We start from the raw sequence: 27,598 nt of genomic DNA on the forward strand, positions 1-27,598 counted from the left end.
GGCAGCCAGTGCAGTGTTGACAGAACTGGGCTAATATGGTCACACTTCCTGGTTCTAGTAAGAACTGGAGGTGCTGCGTTTTGGACCAGCTGGAGTTTATTTATTAAGCGAGCAGGGCAACCACCCAGTAGAGCATTACAATAATCTAACCTTGAGGTCATGAACGCATCAACTAACTGTTCAGCATTTTGCATTGAGAGCATGTGCCGTAATTTAGATATATTTTTAAGATGGTAGAAAGCAGTTTTACAGATGCTAGAAACGTGGCTTTCAAACGAAAGATTGGTATCAAAGAGCACACCCAGGTTCCTCACTGACGACGAGGACTTGACAGAACAGCCATCAAGTGTTAGACAGTATTCTAGGCTACTACTTGTGGAGCTTTTTTGTCCAATAATTAAAAATTCAGTTTTTTTCTGAATTGAGTTGCAAGAAATTACCGGTCATCCAATGTTTTATATCAGCTATGCATTCCGTTAATCTTGTGAATTGGTAAGTTTCTTCAGGGCGTGAAGAAATATAGAGCTGAGTATCGTCAGCATAACAATGAAAACTAACGCCATGCTTCCTAATGATATCTTCCAGTGGTAGCATGTACAGGGTGAAGAGTAGCGGTCCTAGCACTGAGCCTTGTGGTACTCCATACTGAACTTGCGATCGGTGTGACATATCTTCATTTACTACTACAAACTGATAACGGTCGCATAGGTATGATTTAAACCATGATAATGCATTCCACTAATACCTACATAATTTTCGAGTCTATTCAAAAGAATGTTGTGGTCGATAGTATCAAATGCAGCGCTAAGATCAAGTAACACTAATAGAGAGATACAGCCACGATCGGATGATAAGAGTAAATCATTTGTAACTCTGATGAGAGCAGTCTCAGTGCTATGATACGCTCTAAATCCTGACTGGAAATCCTCACAGATACCATTTCTTTCTAAAAAGGAACATAATTGTGAAGACACTGCCTTTTCAAGTATTTTTGACAGAAAGGGTAGATTTGAGATTGGTCTATAATTGACTAAATCTGTAGGATCAAGTTGCGTTTTTTTAATAAGTGGTTTAATAATAGCCAACTTAAAAGTTTTCGGTACATATCCTAATGACAAAGATGAATTAATGATATTAAGAAGAGGATCTATGACCTCTGGTAGCATCTCTTTTAATAGCCTAGTTGGTATAGGGTCGAGCATACATGTTGTCGATTTTGATGATTTAACGAGTTTAGCCAATTCTTCTTCTCCTATAGCAGTGAATGAGTGTAATTTTTCCTCAGTGACACTACAATGCTCTGTCTGATGTGATGCTGTATTAGACGGCTGCATGGTTAAAATTTTTTTCCTAATATTATCAATCTTACATGTGAAGAAGTTCATAAAGTCATTACTGCTGTGCTGTTTACAAACATCAGAAGTTGAAGCTTTATTTTTGGTTAATTTAGCCACTGTATCGAATAAATACCTTGGGTTGTGTTTGTTTTCTTCCAAGAGAGTTGAGAAATAAGCAGATCTAGCAGTTTTTACGGCCTTTCTGTATGTGATCATGTGCTCTTTCCACGAATTACGAAATACCTCTAATTTTGTTTTCTTCCAGCTGCGCTCCATTTTTCTGGCTGCTGTTTTAAGGGCCCGGGTGTGCTCGTTGGACCACGGCGTTGGACTATTTTCTTTAATCTTCTTTAAGCGCAGAGGAGCAACTGTGTCTAAAGTACTGGAAAAGAGAGAGTCAATAGTTTCTGTTGCAACATCGAGTTCTCCTATACTATCTGGGATGCTGAGCAGATGATACTGATGAGGAACATTATTTAAAAAGCAATCTTTAGTAGCGGCAGTGATTGTCCTGCCTTTTTTGAAGCGAGGGGGCGGCTTTGCAACCTTAGCTAAATTAAGTATACATGATACTAAGTAATGATCTGAGATGTCATCGCTCTGCTGCAGAATTTCAATGGTATCAACATTTATTCCATGTGACAATATTAGGTCTAAAGTATGATTATGGCGATGAGTGGCTTCTGACACGTGTTGCCTAACTCCAATAGAGTTTAGTGTGTCTTTAAATGCTAGTCCCAATACGTCTTTTCCGTTGTCTACATGGATATTAAAATCACCAACAATTAGTACTTTATCTACGGCCAGTACTAACTCTGATAGAAAATCAGCAAATTCTTTGATAAAGTCTGTATTATGCCCTGGTGGCCTGTATACAGTAGCTAACACAAATGTTGAACGGGTTTTATCATGTACACTACATAATGTTACATAAAGCACCAAAATTTCGAAGGAATTATATTTGAAACTAGACTTCTGAGTAATACTGAAGATATTATTATAAATTACAGCAGCCCCTCCCCCTTTACCTTTCAGACGCGGCTCATGTTTATAACAATAATCTTGGGGGGTGGACTCATTTAAGGTAATGTAGTCGTCAGGTTTTAGCCAGGTTTCTGTCAAACAGAGCACATCTAGATTATTATCTGTAATAATATCATTAACAATAAGCGCTTTTGGGGAAAGGGATCTAATATTCAGCAACCCAAGCTTTATCAATTGTTCATCTGTATTATATATTTTGTTTATTTGTTGGACGTCAATTAAATTTTTACTGTTGAATGGTTTTGATGTTTTTTGTATTTACTAATTCGGGGAACAGACACAGTCTCTATATGATAATATCTAGGTGAAAGAGTCTCTATGTGCTGTATATACTGTATATGTATATTTGTGTGTGTGTGTGTGTGTGTGTGTGTGTATATATATATATATATATATATACACAACCCCAAATCAGAAAAAGTTGGGACAGTATGGAAAACGAAAAAAAAAAAAAAAAGAAGTGATTTCTTAATTTACTTTGACTTGTATTTCATTGCAGACAATATGAACAAAAAATATTTCATGTTTTGTCTGGTCAACTTCATGTCATTTGTAAATATGCATCCTTTCCTGTCATTCAGACCTGCAACACATTTCAAAAAATGTGCAGTCTGCCTGAGATTGCTCCTGCCTGATCGATTGCTCCTGCCTGCCTCCTGCTGTGTCTGTTGCTCTGAAGCTCAAGTCTGTAGCTCTGTAGAGCCTTGCTTACGTTTGAATCTTTATTTTGATATTTCCTCTTTCTTCTACTGCTAAATATAACTTACTCATCACCATACATTGTTTAAAAATTGCCTATCACGTTAAATTTGACATCGCTAGCTTTTAATCTAAATCACCAACACACGTTAGCATTTCGCTAGCCTGTTAGCTTGTTATCTCTGCACACGGGTCTCCTTTTTTCTGAGTTCATAAGTTGGATTAGTAAATTGTGTCCAGCAAACGATTGTGGTAAGTGGTAAGTTGGATTAATCAACAAACACGGTAAGTCATGTCTTCTCCTGTCATTATCACTTGCACCGCATGCCGCATGTTTAGTGTAGGCTTCTCCGCTGGCGAACAGGGCTTCACATGTGATAAATGTAAAGAGATAGTTAGGCTGACGGAGAAGATTTCAGAATTAGAAACACGCATCCATACTTTATCTGAGAGTAGTGAGGATGTAACAGCTTTAGACACTGATTTGGATGCGAATAGCTTAGTGAACTCTGTACATTCTTCGGTTCCGGCTGCAGGGCCCTCGCAGCAGGGAAACTGGGTAACAGTGAGGCAGCATAGTCGCAGACCAAAGAACCGCTTTTCCGTTCCGGTTAGAACATCAAACAGGTTCTCCCCTCTCAGTGAAGCACCCACTGAGTATCCTGTTGAAAGTGCCCTAGTCATTGGCGATTCTATTACACGGAACGTGAAGATAGAGACACCAGCCACCATAGTCACTTGTTTACCGGGAGCCAGAGCACCTGACATCAAAGCAAATTTAAAAGTGCTGGCTAAAGCTAATCGTAAATTCTCTAAGATTATTATTCACGTCGGCACTAATGATGTTCGACTTCGCCAGTCGGAGATCACCAAAATTAACATTAAAGAGGTGTGTGAACTCACTAGTACGATGTCAGAGGCTGTTTTTTGTTCTGGACCGCTCCCAGTAAAAAGGAGTGATGAGATAGTTAGCAGACTATCATCACTCAATGGCTGGTTGTCTAAGTGGTGTCTGCAAAATAACATAGGGTTCATAGACAATTGGAAAAGTTTTTGGGGCAGACCTGACCTGTTGAAGAAGGATGGCATCCATCCCTCTTGGGGTGGTGCCGCTCTTCTCTCTAGTAATTTGGCACATAGTCTTAGAGCTAAACCTTGACTCACTAGGGCCCAGGGGCCTCATTTATAAAACTTTGCGTAGGATTTGCGTCAGAAGTGGCGTACGGATGAAACATAGGACGTGCGTACGCACAGAAATATTCGGATTTATAAAACCGTGCGCACGCACATCCTACGCAGTTTTCCCTTAATAAATCACAATCAATTCTAAATGTAGCGCAGCTTTTGCGGCTTCATGTCACGCCCATAGTTGCCCATAAATAGTCCGAGAAACGCCCACAAGTTAATATTCATAATTTGCGAAATCATGGCAAACACAGAGAGGAAATAAAAAAAACGTAACTTCACTCAATGTGAAGTAGAAGTTATCGTTGGCGAGGTGGTAAAGAGGAGAACAATTTTGTTTGGAGGGCACAGTGTGGGCATTACTGATGCCAAAAAGGCACTTGAGTGGCAAAAGGTTGCAGATCGACGCCTAAATGCTGTAGCCTCACAACCTCAGACCAGGGCCAAAATAAAAACGAAATGGTCGGACATCAAAGTCGAGGCAAAAAAGCGTCTAGTGCTCCATCGCCAGAGTGTGTCTGCCACGGGTGGGGGAGAGGGGACACCGGAGCTGACCCCTCTTGATGAGAGACTGCTGCAATTATTGGGGAATATTAATCCCTATCCCTTATCTACGTGGAAATGGGAAATTGTTCAGTGCAAATGTAATTTCTTGCAGTTTTCTGAATGGTTGAGACATACGTCATACGTTATTTTATCAAAAATAAAACAAACTAAAGGCATATGCAAATGATTCCGTAGCTGATGAATAGCCTACATTTTTACTATGAAAACAACTTTCCCCAGCGGACAATTAATAAATCTATCTATCTATCTATCTATCTATCTATCTATCTATCTATCTATCTATCTATCTATCTATCTATCTATCTATCTATCTATCTATCTATCTATCTATCATCTATCTATCTATCTATCTATCTATCTATCTATCTATCTATCTATCTATCTATCTATCTATCTATCTATCTATCTTGCACTATATGAATCACTTGCACTACTCTTCCCACACTTCTAGAACTGTACTCATCCAGAGTGAGTAAAAGGGCACGCAAAATCACTCTGGACCCCTCACACCCAGGACACTCTATGTTTGAACTGTTACCGTCTGGTCGGCGCTACAGAGCACCGAGAACAAAAACATCCAGACATAGAAAAAGCTTCTTTCCTCAGGCCATCTACCTCATGAACAGTTAAATGTTCACCTTGAGCAATAAATGTGTGCAATAAACAACTTCCGTCAGACTCTGCGTATATAGCACCTTAAAAATGTGTAAATTTGTATATTTAAAACACCTGTAGATCCTAGAGCACCCGTATATACATATTATACACCCTACTGTGCAATAAATGTGTGCAATACTTTACCTCAGACATTTCACATATAGCACCTTATAACTTATATATAGTACCTATATTTATAAAACATCTGTACATATTCTATTCCATCCGAAGCGCTTCTGTCACATTGCATTTCCACCATTGTGTGTTTAACTTACATATTTTTTAAAAAAAATGTTATGTTACTTGTCTCTTGTCTTGTCAATTTACATTGTGTACTGGAAGCTTCTGTAACCAAAACAAATTCCTTGTGTGTGTAAGCACACCTGGCAATAAAGCTCATTCTGATTCTGATTCTGATCTATCTATCTATCTATCTATCATCTATCTAATTGCATATCTGCTCCACCAGACGGACACATTGACGAGAATATCAGTTTTGTACATTATTTCGTTCTGTTTACCATATTATTTATGAGGATGAATTGCATAACATGGCAATATTATTGCAGAACATATTTCACTTTTATTTTTACAAATATGTGTTAATTTGCATTTCTGTTGTAATTTTCGTTTGTTTTACACTGCAGATCGATCAAACGGGTGTTTGTGTAGGCTGTTAATTGTAAGACTTGCTTTGAGAAGTCTTCATGTCATTTATGAGAGGCAGTATTGCCATTTCTTTTACACAACGTTGACGTTCTAGTTTCACGTGTTTCTTCCATCTGCCGACGGTGTCGCCATTTCTCATTTCACCCGTTTTTGTGCGTACGCCTGGGTCAGAGCTTGCGTGATCGACCGCACATTTTCCCGTCAAGTTTGCTTTTTATAAATACCAATTATTGCGTAGAGATTGGCGTACGCCTTCTTTTGTGCGTACGCAACGTTTATAAATGAGGCCCCAGGTCAGGAAGCAGACAAACTGGCTAAACCGACCGTCTGCTAGCTGTCTCACGTTACCGGAGTCAGATAAATCCCAGCACATAGAGACTCTTTCACCTAGATATTATCATATAGAGACTGTGTCTGTTTCCCGAATTAGTAAATACAAAAAAACATCAAAACCATTCAACAGTAAAAATTGAATTGATGTCCAACAAATAAACAAAAGATATAATACAGATGAACAATTGATAAAGCTTGGGTTGCTGAATATTAGATCCCTTTCCCCAAAAGCGCTTATTGTTAATGATATTATTACAGATAATAATCTAGATGTGCTCTGTTTGACAGAAACCTGGCTAAAACCTGACGACTACATTACTTTAAATGAGTCCACCCCCCAAGATTATTGTTATAAACATGAGCCGCGTCTGAAAGGTAAAGGGGGAGGGGTTGCTGTAATTTATAATAATATCCTCAGTATTACTCAGAAGTCTAGTTTCAAATATAATTCCTTCGAAGTTTTGGTGCTTTATGTAACGCTATGTAGTGTACATGATAAAACCCGTTCAACATTTGTGTTAGCTACTGTATACAGGCCACCAGGGCATAATACAGACTTTATCAAAGAATTTGCTGATTTTCTATCAGAGTTAGTACTGGCCGTAGATAAAGTACTAATTGTTGGTGATTTTAATATCCATGTAGAAAACGGAAAAGACGTATTGGGATTAGCATTTAAAGACACACTTAACTCTATTGGAGTTAGGCAACACGTGTCAGAAGCCACTCATCGCCATAATCATACTTTAGACCTAATATTGTCACATGGAATAAATGTTGATACTGTTGAAATTCTGCAGCAGAGCGATGACATCTCAGATCATTATTTAGTATCATGTATACTTAATTTAGCTAAGGTTGCAAAGCCGCCCCCTCGCTTCAAAAATGGCAGGACAATCACTGCCGCTACTAAAGATTGCTTTTTAAATAATCTCCCTCATCAGTATCATCTGCTCAGCATCCCAGATAGTATAGAAGAACTCGATGTTGCAACAGAAACTATTGATTCTCTTTTCCAGTACTTTAGACACAGTTGCTCCTCTGCGCTTAAAGAAGATTAAAGAAAATAGTCCAACGCCGTGGTACAACGAGCACACCCGGGCCCTTAAAACAGCAGCCAGAAAAATGGAGCGCAGCTGGAAGAAAACAAAATTAGAGGTATTTCGTAATTCGTGGAAAGAGCACATGATCACATACAGAAAGGCCGTAAAAACTGCTAGATCTGCTTATTTCTCAACTCTCTTGGAAGAAAACAAACACAACCCAAGGTATTTATTCGATACAGTGGCTAAATTAACCAAAAATAAAACTTCAACTTCTAATGATTGTAAACAGCACAGCAGTAATGACTTTATGAACTTCTTCACATGTAAGATTGATAATATTAGGAAAAAAAATTTAACCATGCAGCCGTCTACTACAGTATCACATCAGACAGAGCATTGTAGTGTCACTGAGGAAAAATTACACTCATTCACTGCTATAGGAGAACACACACACACACACACACACACACACACTCATTCACTGCTATAGGAGAAGAAGAATTGGCTAAACTCGTTAAATCATCAAAATCGACAACATGTATGCTCGACCCTATACCGACTAGGCTATTAAAAGAGATGCTACCAGAGGTCATAGATCCTCTTCTTAATATCATTAATTCATCTTTGTCATTAGGATATGTACCGAAAACTTTTAAGTTGGCTATTATTAAACCACTTATTAAAAAAACGCAACTTGATCCTACAGAATTAGTCAATTATAGACCAATCTCAAATCTACCCTTTCTGTCAAAAATACTTGAAAAGGCAGTGTCTTCACAATTATGTTTCTTTTTAGAAAGAAATGGTATCTGTGAGGATTTCCAGTCAGGATTTAGAGCGTATCATAGCACTGAGACTGCTCTCATCAGAGTTACACATTATTTACTCTTATCATCCGATCGTGGCTATATCTCTCTATTAGTGTTACTCGATCTTAGCGCTGCATTTGATAATATCGACCACAACATTCTTTTGAATAGACTCGAAAATTTGTAGGTATTAGTGGATTTGCTTTATCATGGTTTAAATCATACCTATGCGACCGTTATCAGTTTGTTAGCAGTAAATGAAGAGATGTCACACCGATCGCAAGTTCAGTATGGAGTACCACAAGGCTCAGTGCTAGGACCGCTACTCTTCACCCTGTACATGCTACCACTGGGAGATATCATTAGGAAGCATGGCGTTAGTTTTCATTGTTATGCTGACGATACTCAGCTCTATATTTCTTCACGCCCTGAAGAAACTTACCAATTCACAAGATTAACGGAATGCATAGCTGATATAAAACATTGGATGACCGGTAATTTCCTGCAACTCAATTCAGAAAAAACAGAATTTTCAATTATTGGACAAAAAAGCTCCACAAGTAGTAACCTAGAATACTGTCTAACACTTGATGGCTGTTCTGTCAAGTCCTCGTGGTCAGTGAGGAACCTGGGTGTGCTCTTTGATACCAATCTTTCGTTTGAAAGCCACGTTTCTAGCATCTGTAAAACTGCTTTCTACCATCTTAAAAATATATCTAAATTACGGCACATGCTCTCAATGCAAAATGCTGAACAGTTAGTTGATGCGTTCATGACCTCAAGGTTAGATTATTGTAATGCTCTACTGGGTGGTTGCCCTGCTCGCTTAATAAATAAACTCCAGCTGGTCCAAAACGCAGCAGCTCCAGTTCTTACTAGAACCAGGAAGTATGACCATATTAGCCCAGTTCTGTCAACACTGCACTGGCTGTGATACTCAAGTGGATACATTTCGATTCTGTAGTTATTTTTGGATTTATAATTTTACTGGTTAAGATAATTGTATTTGAATTATAACCAGTGCTGTTTTTGCCGTCCGCACTGAAATATTATTGCTGGATATTCACACCAGTGAGTGATAGTTTCGCTTTTGAGCTGAGCCATTGACAGGCTGTTACCTTGATTGTTTGGGCGAATTACAAAAGCGTCCTCACCTATTCTGAATGTAGTGATTAGCATCTATTTAATACGCTCGTTAGCGCTGGTGCGGAAGCATCAGCGGGAGCGTTCAGCCTCCTCGTGTGAAGACCGAAGAGTGTAAAGACCATTCGACTCTACTCTGCGCGACTCCACTCGAGCAAGGACACGACAAGGCACTTAATAGCTTTCCTTTAATTTTTGTCCACTTTGTGTTTTCATCTGTTTATTTCTCTAACCCATATTCACGATGTGCTTCCAAATCGCTACTATTACCTCAAACACCCGCAAGTCACGCTCAGCACGTTCTAGACACCGTAATCCGAATAATCTGCGCAGTGTACCTATTTCCTCTACTACATTAATGTCCATTCCAATTGGTCTGTGGAATTGCCAGTCTGCTGCAAACAAAGCAGACTTTATTTCATCTTTTTCCACTCATTCACATCTCAGTCTCATGGCTCTAACTGAAACCTGGATCAAACCAGAAGACACTGCCACTCCTGCTGCTCTCTCAAATAATTTCACTTTTTCACACACCCCTCGCCCGGTTGGGAGGGGTGGAGGTACTGGTTTGCTCATCTCAAATGATTGGAAATTTGAGCCCATTCCTTCTCTATCTGGCAACCGCTCTTTTGAATCACACTCAATCACTATCACTCATCCTGCTAAAATCCATGTTGTAGTTATTTATCGCCCTCCAGGTCAACTGGGTAACTTCTTAGAGGAATTGGATATTTTCCTCTCTCACTTCCCCGAGGATGGCACTCCTCTGGTACTGCTTGGTGACTTCAACATCCACCTTGATAAACCCCAGGCTGCTGACTTCACCACTCTTCTGACCTCATTTGACCTTAAGCGAGTATCTACTACAGCTACTCACAAATCAGGTAACCATCTGGACCTTATCTACACGCGCTATTGCTCCACAAACAACACTTTAGTTACTCCACTGCACACCTCAGATCACTTTCTCATCACTCTTAACCTCATACTGACTCCAGACACAACACACACTCCTCCGCAGATCACCTTTCGGCGTAATCTACGCTCGCTCTCTCCCTCCCGTCTATCCACTATGGTTTCATCCTCACTCCCTCCACCTGCTCAGTTCACAGCACTAGACACTAACAGTGCTACTGACACTCTTTGCTCCACTCTTACATCTTGCTTAGACAACCTCTGTCCCCTTTCATCCAGGCCAGCCCGCACTACCCCCTCTGCCCCCTGGCTCTCTGATGTTCTCCGTGAACATTGCTCTGGACTCCGGGCGGCAGAGAGGAGGTGGCGCAAAACTAAAAACGCTACTGACCTAACCCTGTATCAGTCTCTTCTTACTTCATTCTCTACTAATGTCTCTACTGCTAAAACTACATACTACTCCAACAAAATCAACAACTGCTCTGACTCTCGTGCACTTTACAAAACATTCTCTTCGCTCCTTTGTCCTCCTCCTCCCCCTCCTTCATCAACTCTTACAGCTGATGACTTTGCATCATTTTTCACAAACAAAACCTCCTCCATCAGCAGTCAATTCTCCACACCACAAACTGACACACACATCTCAACAACCATCACACACACGCTCCCCTCCTTCTCTCTGCTCTCCGAAGCAGATGTCCCCAAACTCATCCTTTCCAATCATCCCACTACCTGTCCGCTTGATCCTATCCCCACTCACCTCCTTCAGGCCATTTCTTCTTCTGTTATTCCTGCACTCACTCACATTGTCAACACCTCTCTTCACACCGGGACCTTCCCCACAGCATTTAAGCTGGCTCGGGTAACCCCACTGCTTAAGAAACCCTCTCTAAACCCAGCACTTTTAGAAAACTACAGACCGGTATCCCTTCTTCCTTTCATTGCAAAGACACTTGAGCGAGTGGTGTTTAACCAGCTGTCTACGTTTCTTGAACAGAACAACCTCCTGGACATCAACCAATGCGGCTTCAAAAGCGGTCACTCAACTGAGACTGCCCTGCTCTCGGTTACGGAGGCACTGAGACAGGCAAGAGCAGCTTCCAAATCCACAGTACTTATCTTACTGGATTTGTCTGCTGCTTTTGACACAGTTAACCACCAGATCCTCCTGTCAACTCTCATGAAGATGGGCATCTCAGGAACTGCTCTCCAGTGGTTCAAGTCTTACCTCTCAGGTAGGTCCTTCAGGGTGTCATGGAGAGGTGAAGTGTCTAAGTCACATCATCTAGCTACTGGAGTTCCCCAGAGCTCAGTGCTTGGACCACTTCTCTTCTCCATCTACATGTCATCACTGGGATCGGTCATTCAGAAACATGGCTTTTCCTATCACTGCTATGCCGACGACACTCAACTCTACTTCTCATTTCAACCTGATGATCCATCGGTTGGTGTTCGTATCGCTGCCTGCCTAACAGACATTTCTGCCTGGATGAAGGAACATCACCTTCAACTTAACCTTGCAAAGACAGAACTTCTTGTTGTCTCTGCCAACCCAGCACTTCACCATAATCTCTCCATTCAGCTAGGTTCATCAACCATAACTCCGTCCAGGACAGCCAGGAACCTTGGAATTGTGATTGATGATCAGCTAAAATTCACTGACCACATCACTGCAACAACCCGATCCTGTAGATTTGCATTATACAACATTAGGAAGATTAGACCCTTCCTATCAGAGCATGCCACACAACTACTGGTCCAAGCTCTTGTTCTCTCCAGACTGGACTACTGTAATGCTCTTCTAGCGGGCCTTCCGGCATACACTATCAAACCCTTGCAACTGATCCAGAATGCAGCGGCGAGGTTGGTCTTTAATGAGCCGAAGAGAGCGCACGTCACGCCTCTCTTCATCAGTCTGCACTGGCTACCAATAGCTGCTTGCATCAAATTCAAGGCACTGGTGCTCGCCTTCAAAGCAACCACTGGCTCTGCACCAAAATACCTAAACTCACTTGTTCAGACTTACACACCCTCCAGGAACTTGCGTTCTGCTAGTGAACGACGCCTTGTGGTGCCATACCAGAGAGGCATGAAATCGCTCTCACGGACCTTTTCCTGGGCTGTTCCCACCTGGTGGAATGACCTGCCTATCTCAATTCGTGCGGCCGAGTCTGTAGCCATTTTCAAAAAACGCCTAAAGACACATCTCTTCCAGCAACACCTGACCGATCGAGAATAGCACTTATCATTCTATTCATTTTCTGTCTGTCTAATTTATTTTAAAAATAAATAAATAAATAAATTAAAAAAAATTAAAAAAAATCTCCTGTGTGTTCTGAGCTAGATTAACTGAGACTTACTACAGCACTTGCATACTGTTGCCCTTGACTGTTCTAGTTGCTTCTTTTGCTCTCATTTGTAAGTCGCTTTGGATAAAAGCGTCTGCTAAATGACTAAATGTAAAATGTAAATGTAAAAATTCAATGTATGTTGAATTTTGCATACCCTGAACACAGTATCTAGTAAGGTAGAGTGCAAGATTGATTCCCCCCTCATTCGTCTGTAGCAGGCCTGGTTTGAAATAGCTGGGACAGTTATAATACTTTAACATATTCTTGCGTTATTGAAAAAATGTTAGTCTAATTACCTAGAACATTAAAATCATTAAAGGGTACATAACACACACCGTTTCTGCCTATCTTGTGTTTCGAGTGAATTTGATCAAACAGTTTTGGAGAAGGTTTTTTTTTTTTTCCAAGCTTGATCTCTGTGACTTAGTCTCTGACGCCCAGACACGTTTAGAGCAGAAAAGCAATAACAGACAAAATAACACAAACACAATAATGTCCTTGAACCCCTAAAAAACACCTAGATTACAATATGTTTAACAAATCACAATTACACAAATTAATTATAAACAATTTGATCAAACTAAATGAAGCTGATCTCCATCAACACAAACAGAGCTTGAGAAAAGCACAGATACACACCATCCTACACACTGATCACACTGTCTATATGAGGATTTATTACACACACACACTGTCACAAACACTGATCTCACCGTCTATATGAGGATTTATTACACACCGTCACACACACTGATTTCATTGTCTATATGAGGATTTATTACACACACACACACACACACACACCGTCACACACTGATTTCACTGTCTATATGAGGATTTATTACACACACCGTCACACACACACACACACACACACACACACACACACACACACACACACACACACACACACACACACACACACACACACACACACACACACACACACACACACACACACACACACACACACACACACACACACACACACACACACACACACACACACGTTGTTTCAGTGACAGAAGTTCAGCTGTAGTATTAATGTAAAGAAGAGACTCCATAACACTCACTCTTACTGATTTATCATGAGCTCAAAGCATTATGGGTAGAATCTCTTATCAGTCTATCCTGATTCATCAACACAGTCTCACTGATGAGTTAGCCCAAAGCCCAAACCCAGGATAGAGCGGCTGAGTGAATGTGGTCTGGACTGTGTGGATGAGGCTCATTGAGTCTCCAGAGACGCTGTAGAAGGACAGAGTTCCTGCACTGAGATCCACATACACTCCTACTCTACGACTGATGGGCTTTACAGTGAGAGCAGTCTCTATGTTATTGTGTCTGAATGAGTAACTGGAGGGAATACATTCCAAACTCCAGGACTGATCATTATATCCAAACCCACACTCATGACCCGGTCCCTTCCTGCTGATGCTCTGATATGACACTGCTATATACACACTTTCACCACCCCACTCAATATCCCAGTAAGAGCGTCCACATGCACTCTCACTACACAACACCTGAGGGTAAAAATCAAATCTCTCTGGAAGAGCAGGATACGGCTGGGCTGTTAGACTGTTAGTAATCATTCTGTTCCCCTCAGACAGACATAGGTTTTTATGTGCTGTGTTCATATCCAGAGTGGTCTTATGGGAAACTGATGGAGAGAAAACACATCAGCATTAGGGATTATGAATATGATCTTTTAATGTAGCTGAACTCTTCATGTTCAATATATCATCAGTGTCTCAGTTCAGTTTAATCATAATTTACATGATCAACTCTAAAACTCATGTTTTCTTTCCCCTTCTCCAGGAAGAACATGAACACACTCATGAACACACTCATGAAGAACATGAACACACTCATGAACACACTCATGAACACACTCATGAGTTTCTCTGCTTGTGTTCTCAGTGACTTACATTTCAGGAAGTCGTCTCTGGTCTTGGGATCAGGGTCTGTGGAAATCAACAGACATGAAGAGTGTGATTATCATGACAAGAGAAACTGATCCTGCATCCATTGCTAACACATGCAGAAATCCTCCAACACAGAAGATATTTAGAGAAATGTTCCTGCTGTTTCCAGAGCCATAATTCTGACACGAGCACTACTGAGGGTTTGACACTATTGACATGTCACCATATTTGATTTGGCTTCTGTAGACATCAACTGATCACAGATTGGACTGGAGAGGGACTAGGACTCAGATTTCACTCTGTTCATCATAAAGTAATCACATCGCTTCATGAGACTTGAATCAAACCCCTAGAGATTACTTTATGTGTAAGCAGTGATATTATATGTAATTATAATGATGGCTTTAAATGCCTTTTTGTAATGAACTTTTCTCAGAGCAGCAGAGTAGAAGCGCAGGCGAGCCATAATCACATTTATTGTGTGTGTGTGCAGAGAAAACACACGATTCAGTTATTAATACTATTTCTACATGTGTTTCTGAGTCTAAGTTTCCTGAGTATTTGTTTGTGAGTTTAAGTTTAATAAAATCATAACTGTATAATTATATTGTGCCGTTTCTCATCTTTGCCTCGACCGTCTGTGACACAAACCTTTACATCTCCTGAGAGAAATAACATGGCAACTGTAGGGGAATTGAGTTTTAATCTCTGATTTCATTATTAATCTTTTTCAAAGAGGCACTGATTTATCAATAAATGTCTTATGCTCAATCATTTGATTAGCCTATATTATAATTCTACTGTTTATTATGAACATTTCTGTGAATCCACAGAGGCCATATTTTATTTTTAATTATTATTTAATTATTAAAATCATAAAATATTGTTTGATTTTAAAAACTGATATCACAAAAACATATTTCTTAAATTCGTAAAAACACATTGTTATCAGATATTCCTTTGACCCTTGGTATCAATAGAATCAACAATGTTTACATTGTAAATACGGGCTACAGTAGGCCCATGTTAGTGTCATTGTCAACTTTATTTATATAGCGCTTTTAACAATGTAGATTGTTTCAAAGCAGCTTTACAGTGTTAAACAGGAAAATAATGCAGCATAATTTTACTCAGCTGTTTAGCCATTCTGGAGAAAACGCTGATGTCATCAGTTCATTTCAATTATCATACAGTGACAGTGTGGGCTTTAGATCAATAATTAGATCAGTAATTTAGTTTAAATTGATAATTTAGTTTATTAATTAGATTTATTTCGATGTTGAGTTGTAAAATTTAGTGTCCCCAAAAAAATGTAGTGTGACCCAGTTTTTGAGGATCTCTTCTCACCTTCACTTCACCTGGTTGAACTGGTTTTACCTGCTCACATTGTAGGACTCCATAAATGTTTAATCTAGAAATTATATTGTCCAGAGCTGTAAATGATGTAAAATAACTAAATTATAGGATCAGGGGCCATATTCACAAAATATCTTAAGGCTTAAAGTAGCTGTACTTCAATGGTCATTTCTGTATGTAAGAAGACACATTCATTGGCTTAATTTTATATTTAAATGTATTTATTTTAACTATCCCAGTTACCTACAACGATACTTTGTACCTTTTTCTTCAAATGACCAAATTAGGCACTCTGTCCAGACTATTTTACCTGCAGACATTAGATCCATTACATCATTTAGGTTGTTTAAATAATCCGTATCATCCTATTTTAAGGTAGACTGCACATGTTATCATTGATACTGTCACTGTTGTTCTCTGGTGTTCACGTTGATTATGCTTATATTTATTTATATATGTACTTCATGTTTAAAGGTCCCCTTCTTCACGATTCCATTGTTCAAACTTTAGTTAGTGTGTAATGTTGCTGTTAGAGCATAAATAATACCTGTAAAATTATAAAGCTCAAAGTTCAATGCCAAGCGAGATATTTTATTTAACAGAAGTTAAAGAACGGCTGGCTTGGACTACATCCTGGTACTTCCTTCTTTAATTACGTCAGTAGAGCAGTAGAACAGACTAACCTCCGCCCACAAAGAAACTCGAAAAAGGGGGCGCGGTCTTGTTGCTGTCCCACGTGGAGAAGCGGACGGTCGCGTGGAGAAAAGGAACTGTTGCGTTGAGTGTGTTTGTCGCCATGTCATCGAGACGCTGTTATTTTCATCCAGGAGTCAAATCACCTTTGTTTGGCTTTCCCAGGGACGCTGTAGAGATTATTGAACGCATACATCTCTCTGTTAAGAGGCGTGACCTTTCCAACGTGCGCTAAACTGCTGTCAAATTACAACACAGGAACCGCTTTCACGTGCGCTAAGCTGCTGTCGAATCACAGCACAGGAACCGCTTGCACAATCAGAACTCGTTACGTATTTCTGAAGGAGGGACTTCATAGCACAAGGAAATCACCAGCCGTTTTTAGGACAGTGGAAACAGCGGTACACAGATCAGTAAATTGTGTGAAAAATACTGTTTTTTTTTACACGCGAAACATGAACACATGTTATATTGCACACTGTAAACACAATCAAAGCTTCAAAAAAACACGAAGAACGGGACCTTTAATCATAATTGTATTCTTTGAATAGTTTGTTTTGTTGTGTATTTATTATTATTATTATTATTATTATTATTGTAAACTTGGTGGTGTAATACATTTTTTCATTATTGTTTGTTTTGTTGTTGATGTACTGGTAATTGTATTTTGTTATGTTTTCTGTTATTATGTTTTGATTGGTGTATGTTAGGACCCCCTCGAAAACGAGATGGTACATCTGAAGGGGTTAATCCTATTAATAAATTCAATTGTGAATAGTCTATTTTGTTTCTTTGAAATAATGACATAAAATGTGCTGTTAAATGATCAATCACTATCAGAAAAGGATGTTACTTTGACGTAAATTTGGCTTATATAATGTCAGTGGTTCTCAAACTGGGGTTCATGAGGAGACAGAGGGGGTACGTGAACAAAATGCTGAGTTTTGCCGTTAATTTAATTCTACAACCAACGTCAAATAACATTTAAACTGTCTAGCAGGTAAAATGCTGCACCTGGTGTAAAGAGTAGAAAATGGTAGTGGCATAAATGGTAAAATACATGACATCCAATTGAATTAAATGCAGTTAAAACTGACTGCATCCACACAAGCAGTGATCATATGATCACTACGATCATAAATCACACTACATTACTGTCGTTCTCGACAATGTGCCTTTGTAAAAGTGGGTATTTAGCATTTAGCATGAAGAACAAATATAGACACAGACTGTGCATAGAGATCGATTTAAGACTCAAACTCTCTTTGATACAAAAACAGCACAATTAACAATTTCCTGTTACCTTGCTTGTGTTTTTTCTCCAGATCCTCAGCCAGATTATTCTGGTTAATCTTCCTCAGGATCTGCACCGTGATCTTCACAGCTTCTTCTGGTCCAAAATGATCCATGATCTTATTCACTATTTTTAACATATTTTCATTCTCCATATCACACTTCGATATACCATCATGATCTTTCTCTAAGTGACACTGAAACTTCTTTAGATCATGTTCATCCAGATCCTTCAGTGATTTCTTGAGCAGCTCTTTAACAGATGCCATCACCCTTCACAGATTCACAACTGCAGGGCAAAAAGAAAAAGATATTAAGTAGTTTCACTCTTAGCATGGGGACCTAAGCGCTCAAATGTTATTTGGATTGATATCATGCTCCTCTTCTCTTATATCGAGCAAAAGACACAGGTCACATATTCAAAGTCTAAAACGAGAATTTTTAAAGAGAAATGTTGGAGGATTCCCTAATGAAAAATAAAAATACATTTATTTTATGCTAAATATACTACAAATACATTTATATTTGTGTACTTAATATAAATACCCAGCAATTGTACTTTTAGTATACTAAAGTGGTATACTTAAAGTCTGCTAAATTGGAACAAGTCATTTTGTATTTAATGCACTTTAGTTATCCATAAATAGTGCTCAGGTCCAACTAAAGATATACTTAAGTATTTGATTGTGCTAAAAGACCAGACGTTTTATTACTTTAGTGTAGTCCTAATAAACGATCATAGAGATCGCAGATCATGTTCGTTTCGTAGGAGGATGATCTGATTTTCTGCATATTCTGTAGCCTATATATTTATTTTATAATATATATAAAAAGCATAAAATAAATAAACACTGAATATTTCTCACTTAGCCTACATAATTAATACATTAAGATGACAAAACGAAATCATACCGAAACCATTTTAATCTTAATCTCCGGCGTCAGACTAATTTTTTTCGTCAAATAAAAATAGCAGTCTATTCGCTCGCTCATTCCGCTCAGCGCCGCTCGCTCAACCCAGAATGCCCTTTGTGCATGCTGGCTCGAAAATATGTGAAGTGATATGAGAAGTAGGCAAAGGCTGTCCCCGAATAAAGTTTTTTTCTACTTAACTAGTTGTTCATGTAAGACAGGGGACGGGAACCTTTTTGGAGCCATTTTTCATTTTTGGTTAAACCATTTTTCCAAAAGAGCCACAGTAAAAACATAAATAAAATTGTTATTTAAAAAAGATGTTTGTTTTTGTTTTTTTCAATAAAATGTCAACAGTAGTATGACTGGAATTAATTGTGCAGGGCTTTCACTGTGAGGTCGAGTTATAAATGTGTGTGTGTGAACGCTCACAGTGCTTACATCTGTATTTATGTGAATACTCGACTTGCCATTTTGATATATTTCTGTGTTTGTTTGGCCGTTTAGCGTTCCGCGTTGCGCTCGGAGCACGCGCACAGCATCCTGTCAGTAATTCAGTTGTCTTTCACGACTTATCGCTCTTTTATTATTTATTTTTATCAACTGAAATCTGCGGATTATCATAAATACAACACATTTATTTATCACAAGGGTCTCTGCGGCAAAAGCGAAAGTAGCAGCGGGTGAAATGTCTCTTTGCACCACGTTCAAGGCCTATTTTAAAGAATATATATTATATATTGAGCTAAACTTCACACCGTATATCGCAAATTTTGCTTTTACCATGCAGCAAACTAAAAAATAAATAAAAATAATAATAATTAAAAAAAACATTTTAAACCGTTTAACTGTAGGCCTATATTAATCTGTCAAAATTACTTTTGGTAAACGGTTAAACGGTCAATATAATCATCCCTAATCCTTGCAACCAGATCAGTCTTTTTTTTTTTTTGGCTACTTTTTGTTTGGTTAGCAGGTGATAAATAGTTATATTTTATATAACTAAAATATATTTAGTTCCAGGTAAAACTACACAATATAACTTTTTTGTTGTTGTTGCAAAATAGACACATTTATTGGATATTTCTCCCCGTTTTCTTCATAGGAATGAATAATTATGAAAAAGTGCTTTGTTTTCCACCACTTTCGGGCGTGGCCTATTTTCAGACTACACCAATAAACCCCGCCCTCAAGCCTGATTGACAGTTGATGTGTTAGCCATCGGAAATGCAAGTGCAAAGGGGATTGCGATTCCAGTTGAGTTTTGTGCAGGTTGTGGCAGGACACGGAGGAAATGAAAGAGCAAATAGGTGATTTTCTATTGCTATTCCAAAATGGCAGGGTCATAACTTGTAAGACATTGGAAATGCAATTGCAAACAGACTTTGCTTTTCCATTTGAAATTTGGCAGTCGTTGTGCATTCACGTAAACAAAAATGCAAATGGCAATGCGCGATTTGCAATTGCGTTTAGATTGTCACATTTTATGCGTCCACAAATTGAAAACGCAATTGCAAATTCAATTTGCAATTCCTTTTGAAAATTGTCTGCGATATCCTTCCATACATATGCTTCCATACAAGTTAAGAGGTTAAGTAAACTTGGAATAGTTCCACTTTAGCACAAACAAGTATATTTAATACAACTTTAGTTTAACTTTAGCACTGCTTTTGTACAACAAAAGTGCATTTAGTACAAAATGAGTTGTTCCAATTTAACAGACTTTAAGTAAACCAATGTATAGTGTGTTACAAATACACTACCAGTCAAAAGTTTGGAAACTGTACTATTTTTTGTTTGTTTTTGGAAGAAGTCTCTTCTGCTCACCAAGGCTACATTTATTTGATCCAAAATACAGCAAAAACAGTAATATAGTGAAATATTTTTACAATAAAAAAAACTGTGTTCTATTTGAATATTTTTTAAAATGCTATTTATTTATGTGATTCAAAGCTGACTTTATCATCATTACTCCAGTCTTTAGAGTCTCATAACCCTTCAGAAATCATTATAATTTTAGGATTTGATGCTCAAGAAACAAGTATTATTATTATCAATGTTGAAAACAGTTTTGTAAAAAAAAAATTCAGAATTATTTAATGAATAGAAAGTTCAAAAGAACAGCATTTATCTGAAATATAAAGCTTTTGAAACCTTATAAATGTCTATACTGTCACTTGATCAGTTGAATGCATTCTTGTTGAATAAATGTATTAATTTATTTAAGTTCTTTCTCAAAAAAAAAAATTCTTACCGACCCAAAACTTTTGAACGCTAGTACGTTAGAAAAGCTTTCTATTTCAGATAAATACTGTTATTTTGAACTTTCTATTAATCAAATAACCCTAAAACAATTGTTTTATACAACTGCTTTCAACATTGATAATAATCATAAATGTTTCTTGAGCAGCAAATGATCATATTAGAATGATTTGTGAAGGATCATGTGACTCTAAAGACTGGAGTAGTGATGATAAATTCAGCTTTGATCACGGAAATAAATTACACTTTACTATATGTGACCCTGTCTGTGAAAACCCAGCTAAAGGCATTTTTTGGTGATTCACTGTTTTATACATAAAATCATCCTACATAATGTGAAGAACATTCTGTGAAAATATAACCTTGATATCTTTAATATTGACTGAGTAAGGTCAAAAATTATTTGAATTTCGGCCTCAGAAAATCATGATTTTGAGAAATTCAAATTTTAAAATCAAGCTTATTTTTAAAATTGCAAAACATTTTAACCATTATTACTCTGACTACGTGCCATATACCACATAAAAGCTAAGATTCTCCCATTTTCAGTGATATAGGACACATTTATGGGAAAATTCTTAGAGTTTTGTAAAACAAGTCTATTTATTATGATGTGCATGTCCAAAAAGCGTGAAACATTGAAACGAATGGGGGCACCACAAGAGCTTGATTTACAAAGTCAGTTCACTCTAATGATTTGTAGACTATAACTTTATTAGTAAAATGAAATCTCAGTAGAAAATGTCATGAATAGGCCTATATATATATATCCATTAATATATAAAACATCCATAGAAAATCTCACTGTGTAACATTTGTGAAGTAAATCTAATGCCCTACCAAATGAACAGGTCAGTCTCAAACTTTTATACAGTTAGTGATAACTGTGAATCTTCACTTTTCGATTAGATTATGATTCATTATGATTTTTTCATGGCTCATTGCGTTTAATAACTCTTTTACATAAAGTACGTCCTGCACTTAATGTTCGTATTTATGCATGTTCTATTCGTATAGGCTACAAACCGAAACCAAAACATCAGACACAAGAGCTTTGCTTCCGAAGGACACACGCAACTTTTTTATATTAATATATAATACGGGTTCTTTATTTAGCCTACAAAAAACAGTAGGCCTATATTAATCCTTATTAATTAAACTATCAGCTGTTCTGTCCCTTGCGCTTCGTGTGCCCGCGGCCGCCCTGTCAGAGAGGGCATTCATAAACCCAGCGCATCAGCATCCAAAAACCAAACTATTTCGACACGTCGCAGCCATTAAATGTGTTTAAAATAAGATGGATATATCGGCAGAAGGTGTAGATAGAAAACTAATAAACTGTTCCTGAAATGTCGGTGATGGCACAAAGAAATCCACACAGAAATCGGAACCGGGCTTAAGTCGCCGTTTTCTTGCCTTTCCTGACACTGACCTGATCGTTGCTCGTGCGGATTGATATTATGGTCTGTTTGCACTTTGTAATTGTAAAAAATATGTTTCTGAACCGAATGATATAAGAATCAGCAGTTGTTTCTGCGTCGAAAGTAAACATTAAATCAATATTTAAGAAGCCCACGTCCGGTATTTTTTGGTGGAAAATAATAAAACGTATAAAATAAAATAATTTATTTCAGTATTTATAATATTATAAATGAAAAATTGAGTACTGCATCTCAAAGCCCTTGGTATAATCTATCATTTACAGCAATAAACACAAATCACCTGTTTTGGTCATTTTTATGGCTATGACTACTTTGACGCTCTATATCTCATCATTAGATTATGCGACTTTAGCCGGAGTTTCACAGACGGGGTCACATATATTCACATAGAAAACAGTTATTTTACATTGTAATCAAATTTCACAATATTACAGCTTTTTTATTTTTAATAACATAAATGCAGCCTTGGTGAGCAGAAGAGACTTCTTTCAAAAACAATCAAAATAGTACAGTTAACAAACTTTTGACTGGTAGTGTAAATTTAGTTATACTAAAGTACATACGAATAAATTGTGCTTAAGTATACAATTTTATCAATAGGGTTTCAATATAAGAGAAGAGGAGCTTGAGTTATGAATATGGGTCTATGAATGTAATCAGCTGGAAAATAAATCACATGTTTATCAGTATATTAATCTGTGAAATGTTCCCACAAGAAAACTCAAGACTACAATGGAGGTTTAGAAACACTGACACTGATACAGAGAAGAACTGGAACTTTGCAGTGCTTTTTGATGCTCAAACAGCAACATTACACACTAAAGACAGATGAACATGGAAAGGCATAATGGCAATCATAATAGCATGATAAAAATGTATACACAATGTGTCAATGCTGTTTGATAAGTCTAGAATCAATGTGAATTGATACATGACACTTTTAACTCTATATATGTCAGTATTTAATGAAGCAGTATTTACTAACCGTGAGTAATGACGATGTAGATGTTTCTTGTTCCTCCACAGAACTTGAACGGTCTTGAGCAGAAGTTATTTTGAAACTCTTTAAATTCTGTGTTTTTATAAAGGACTTTGGGAGGGGGGGGGGGGGGGGTAGTTTTCTACAGAACTTAAACCTGATAAACCAGAACTTTTTCAGAAAACGAATACAACTCGTTTTTAAAGAGACAGAAGACATGGGAGTGAAATTATGTGGAGATTCATGATCCGTCATCAAAAGACCAAACTGACATGACATTCAGAAGAATGATAGCTTGATGATGGATTGACATGCTATTTTTACATGAACATGTACACATTGACTAGTTTGGCTTTTCCGGAACTATATTGCTATACTGAGATGAGTGAAATTGACTGAAATATGTTGAAATATAATATCTTTGCAACATATTAAACTGTGTCAGTCTGGACTCAATCACGCTGTTTGATTCCACTCACACCTTCAGGAAAGCTTTTAACTTTTTGGCAGAGATAGAAACTCGAGTCTGCGACTTGGACTCGAGTCGCACTTAAGACACAAAAAAAAAAGACTTGTGACTTGACTTGGACTCGCAAACAACTGACCTGAGACATGACTTGAAGACTGAGACTTGTGGAAAAAATGCAAGTCTTTTGGCTCTGCATTTCCGATTATGTTGTCTATTTACTACCCCACATGACAGCACGAAACACCACCTTTTACTATTCATCCATTCATAAATATATGCTGCAGCAGCGAATATCACAAAACATTTCTAAACACACCAAGCCAGCGAACGCGTGACGCATCTTAAGGCGTCAGTAGGACGTGGATTCAGGGAACAGTGATTTGTTTGGGTAACAGTTTAGGACCCAGGAGCAGTTGTGAAAAATGAAGACCAAAAGTCAGGAGTGCAATTAATTAAAGTAAAAATAACTGAAGAATAGTTTGCAGTTTCATCAGCAGAAGCCAGCTTCAAGTCTCACAAGGAATGTGTAGGCCGCGCTCCCTCTACCAGTCTAGCTGCCTATTGTACATACAATTTCTCAACAGTTCTACTGTTTTCAAGGTCTAACCACATCATTACTGCCATGTGGATGATTCTGATTGGCTCAGAGAAAATGCACAGTCACAGTAAATTTCCACACAAGGATAGATAGCAGAGCATCACTAAACTAGGTAGACTAGTTGTTGCTCCATCACTAGAATTAGATCATTGTTGACCTCGGAGGTTGCAGAAAGACGTCTTCAGGTCTGGTGTCGTGTGCAGAAAATGTCCATCTTCAATATTAGGCCTGCACAGATCATGCAACGCCCACACACAAAAGCTCCCTAGAATCACAGCTCAACTACATATCAACAAAACACTTCACCAAAACATGCAGATACTACATCTAACACAGAGTTGAATTCATTCTATTCTCTAAAGAAAGATACATTAAAAAGAGGTACATTTCTGTAAATCCATACTGGTCACGTAGGACGGTTACACAGGTGACCCTAAGGTCAACTAAAACAGACATATCGTTAACACATGCTGAGACGTCCTTTCACTCCTGTGATCTATTTTCTCACCCGCAGGGTGTTTTACTTTCAAGGACAGCTGCCTGGATACAGACATCAGAGAAGTACAACTTTAGAAAAATATAAAGGAAGAAACAAAATCATAACTGGAGAGAATAATTAAAAATCATTAAAGATACATTTTGATTAAGGCTTTGATTATAAATTTAATTACAATATATATATATATATATATATATATATATATATATATATATATATATATATATATATATATATATATATATATATATATATATATATATATATATATATAATTATATTGAAGCGGCAGTGGATCGCAGAATCTTTCAGATTAAACTATTTGCACGCACTACAGTCCACCGCCGTCTTCATTTCAAAATTAAATGTATTAAACTAAAATAAAAATATTAAACACAAAAAGTTTTATTTCAAAAGCATTTCTAAATCAAGTTCATAATTTCAACAAACGAAAATTCCAAAAAAAGAAATGAAGTGTGGTCAAAAATCTGTGAATAACCACCATCCCAAAATCCAAACATTTGTTCTTTGTCACACGCTGTGACATATGGTTGTCTAAGTGGTGTCTGCAAAATAACATAGGGTTCATAGACAATTGGAAAAGTTTTTGGGGCAGACCTGACCTGTTGAAGAAGGATGGCATCCATCCCTCTTGGGGTGGTGCCGCTCTTCTCTCTAGTAATTTGGCACATAGTCTTAGAGCTAAACCTTGACTCACTAGGGCCCAGGTCAGGAAGCAGACAAACTGGCTAAACCGACCGTCTGCTAGCTGTCTCACGTTACCGGAGTCAGATAAATCCCAGCACATAGAGACTCTTTCACCTAGATATTATCATATAGAGACTGTGTCTGTTCCCCGAATTAGTAAATACAAAAAAACATCAAAACCATTCAACAGTAAACATTTAATTGACGTCCAACAAATAAACAAAAGATATAATACAGATGAACAATTGATAAAGCTTGGGTTGCTGAATATTAGATCCCTTTCCCCAAAAGCGCTTATTGTTAATGATATTATTACAGATAATAATCTAGATGTGCTCTGTTTGACAGAAACCTGGCTAAAACCTGACGACTACATTACCTTAAATGAGTCCACCCCCCAAGATTATTGTTATAAACATGAGCCGCGTCTGAAAGGTAAAGGGGGAGGGGCTGCTGTAATTTATAATAATATCTTCAGTATTACTCAGAAGTCTAGTTTCAAATATAATTCCTTCGAAGTTTTGGTGCTTTATGTAACGCTATGTAGTGTACATGATAAAACTCGTTCAACATTTGTGTTAGCTACTGTATACAGGCCACCAGGGCATAATACAGACTTTATCAAAGAATTTGCTGATTTTCTATAAGAGTTAGTACTGGCCGTAGATAAAGTACTAATTGTTGGTGATTTTAATATCCATGTAGACAACGGAAAAGATGTATTGGGACTAGCATTTAAAGACACACTAAACTCTATTGGAGTTAGGCAACACGTGTCAGGAGCCACTCATCGCCATAATCATACTTTAGACCTAATATTGTCACATGGAATAAATGTTGATACTGTTGAAATTCTGCAGCAGAGCGATGACATCTCAGATCATTACCTAGTATCATGTATACTTAATTTAGCTAAGGTTGCAAAGCCGCCCCCTCGCTTTAAAAATGGCAGGACAATCACTGCCGCTACTAAAGATTGCTTTTTAAATAATGTTCCTCATCAGTATCATCTGCTCAGCATCCCAGATAGTATAGAAGAACTCGATGTTGCAACAGAAACTATTGACTCTCTCTTTTGCAGTACTTTAGACACAGTTGCTCCTCTGCGCTTAAAGAAGATTAAAGAAAATAGTCCAAAGCCGTGGTACAACGAGCACACCCGGGCCCTTAAAACAGCAGCCAGAAAAATGGAGCGCAGCTGGAAGAAAACAAAATTAGAGGTATTTCGTAATTCGTGGAAAGAGCACATGATCACATACAGAAAGGCCGTAAAAACTGCTAGATCTGCTTATTTCTCAACTCTCTTGGAAGAAAACAAACACAACCCAAGGTATTTATTCGATACAGTGGCTAAATTAACCAAAAATAAAGCTTCAACTTCTGATGATTGTAGACAGCACAGCAGTAATGACTTTCTGAACTTCTTCACATGTAAGATTGATAATATTAGGAAAAATTTTTTAACCATGCAGCCGTCTAATACAGCATCACATCAGACAGAGCATTGTAGTGTCACTGAGGAAAAATTACACTCATTCACTGCTATAGGAGAAGAAGAATTGGCTAAACTCGTTAAATCATCAAAATCAACAACATGTATGCTCGACCCTATACCGACTAGGCTATTAAAAGAGATGCTACCAGAGCTCATAGATCCTCAATATCATTAATTCATCTTTGTCATTAGGATATGTACCGAAAACT

The 27,598-nt window shown here is 37.8% G+C and overlaps 1 pseudogene across 1 annotated transcript in view; it reads right to left on the reverse strand.

Moving 5' to 3' along the window:
- Positions 1–18,294, reverse strand: part of LOC307123642 (cytolytic toxin-alpha-like) — a 49,886-nt pseudogene extending 31,592 nt beyond the window's left edge. The window contains exons 1-3 of the transcript in view: positions 18,036–18,294; positions 14,687–14,722; positions 14,029–14,418 (exon numbers count right to left, since the gene is read on the reverse strand). The product of the transcript in view is annotated as a cytolytic toxin-alpha-like (transcript). The remainder of the gene's footprint in view (positions 1–14,028; positions 14,419–14,686; positions 14,723–18,035) is intronic.
- Between the last annotated feature and the right edge of the window lie 9,304 nt (positions 18,295–27,598).

The sequence above is a fragment of the Gobio gobio genome (assembly GCF_949357685.1).
Source record: "Gobio gobio genome assembly, chromosome: 1".
In the NCBI taxonomy this organism is placed as follows: domain Eukaryota; kingdom Metazoa; phylum Chordata; class Actinopteri; order Cypriniformes; family Gobionidae; genus Gobio; species Gobio gobio.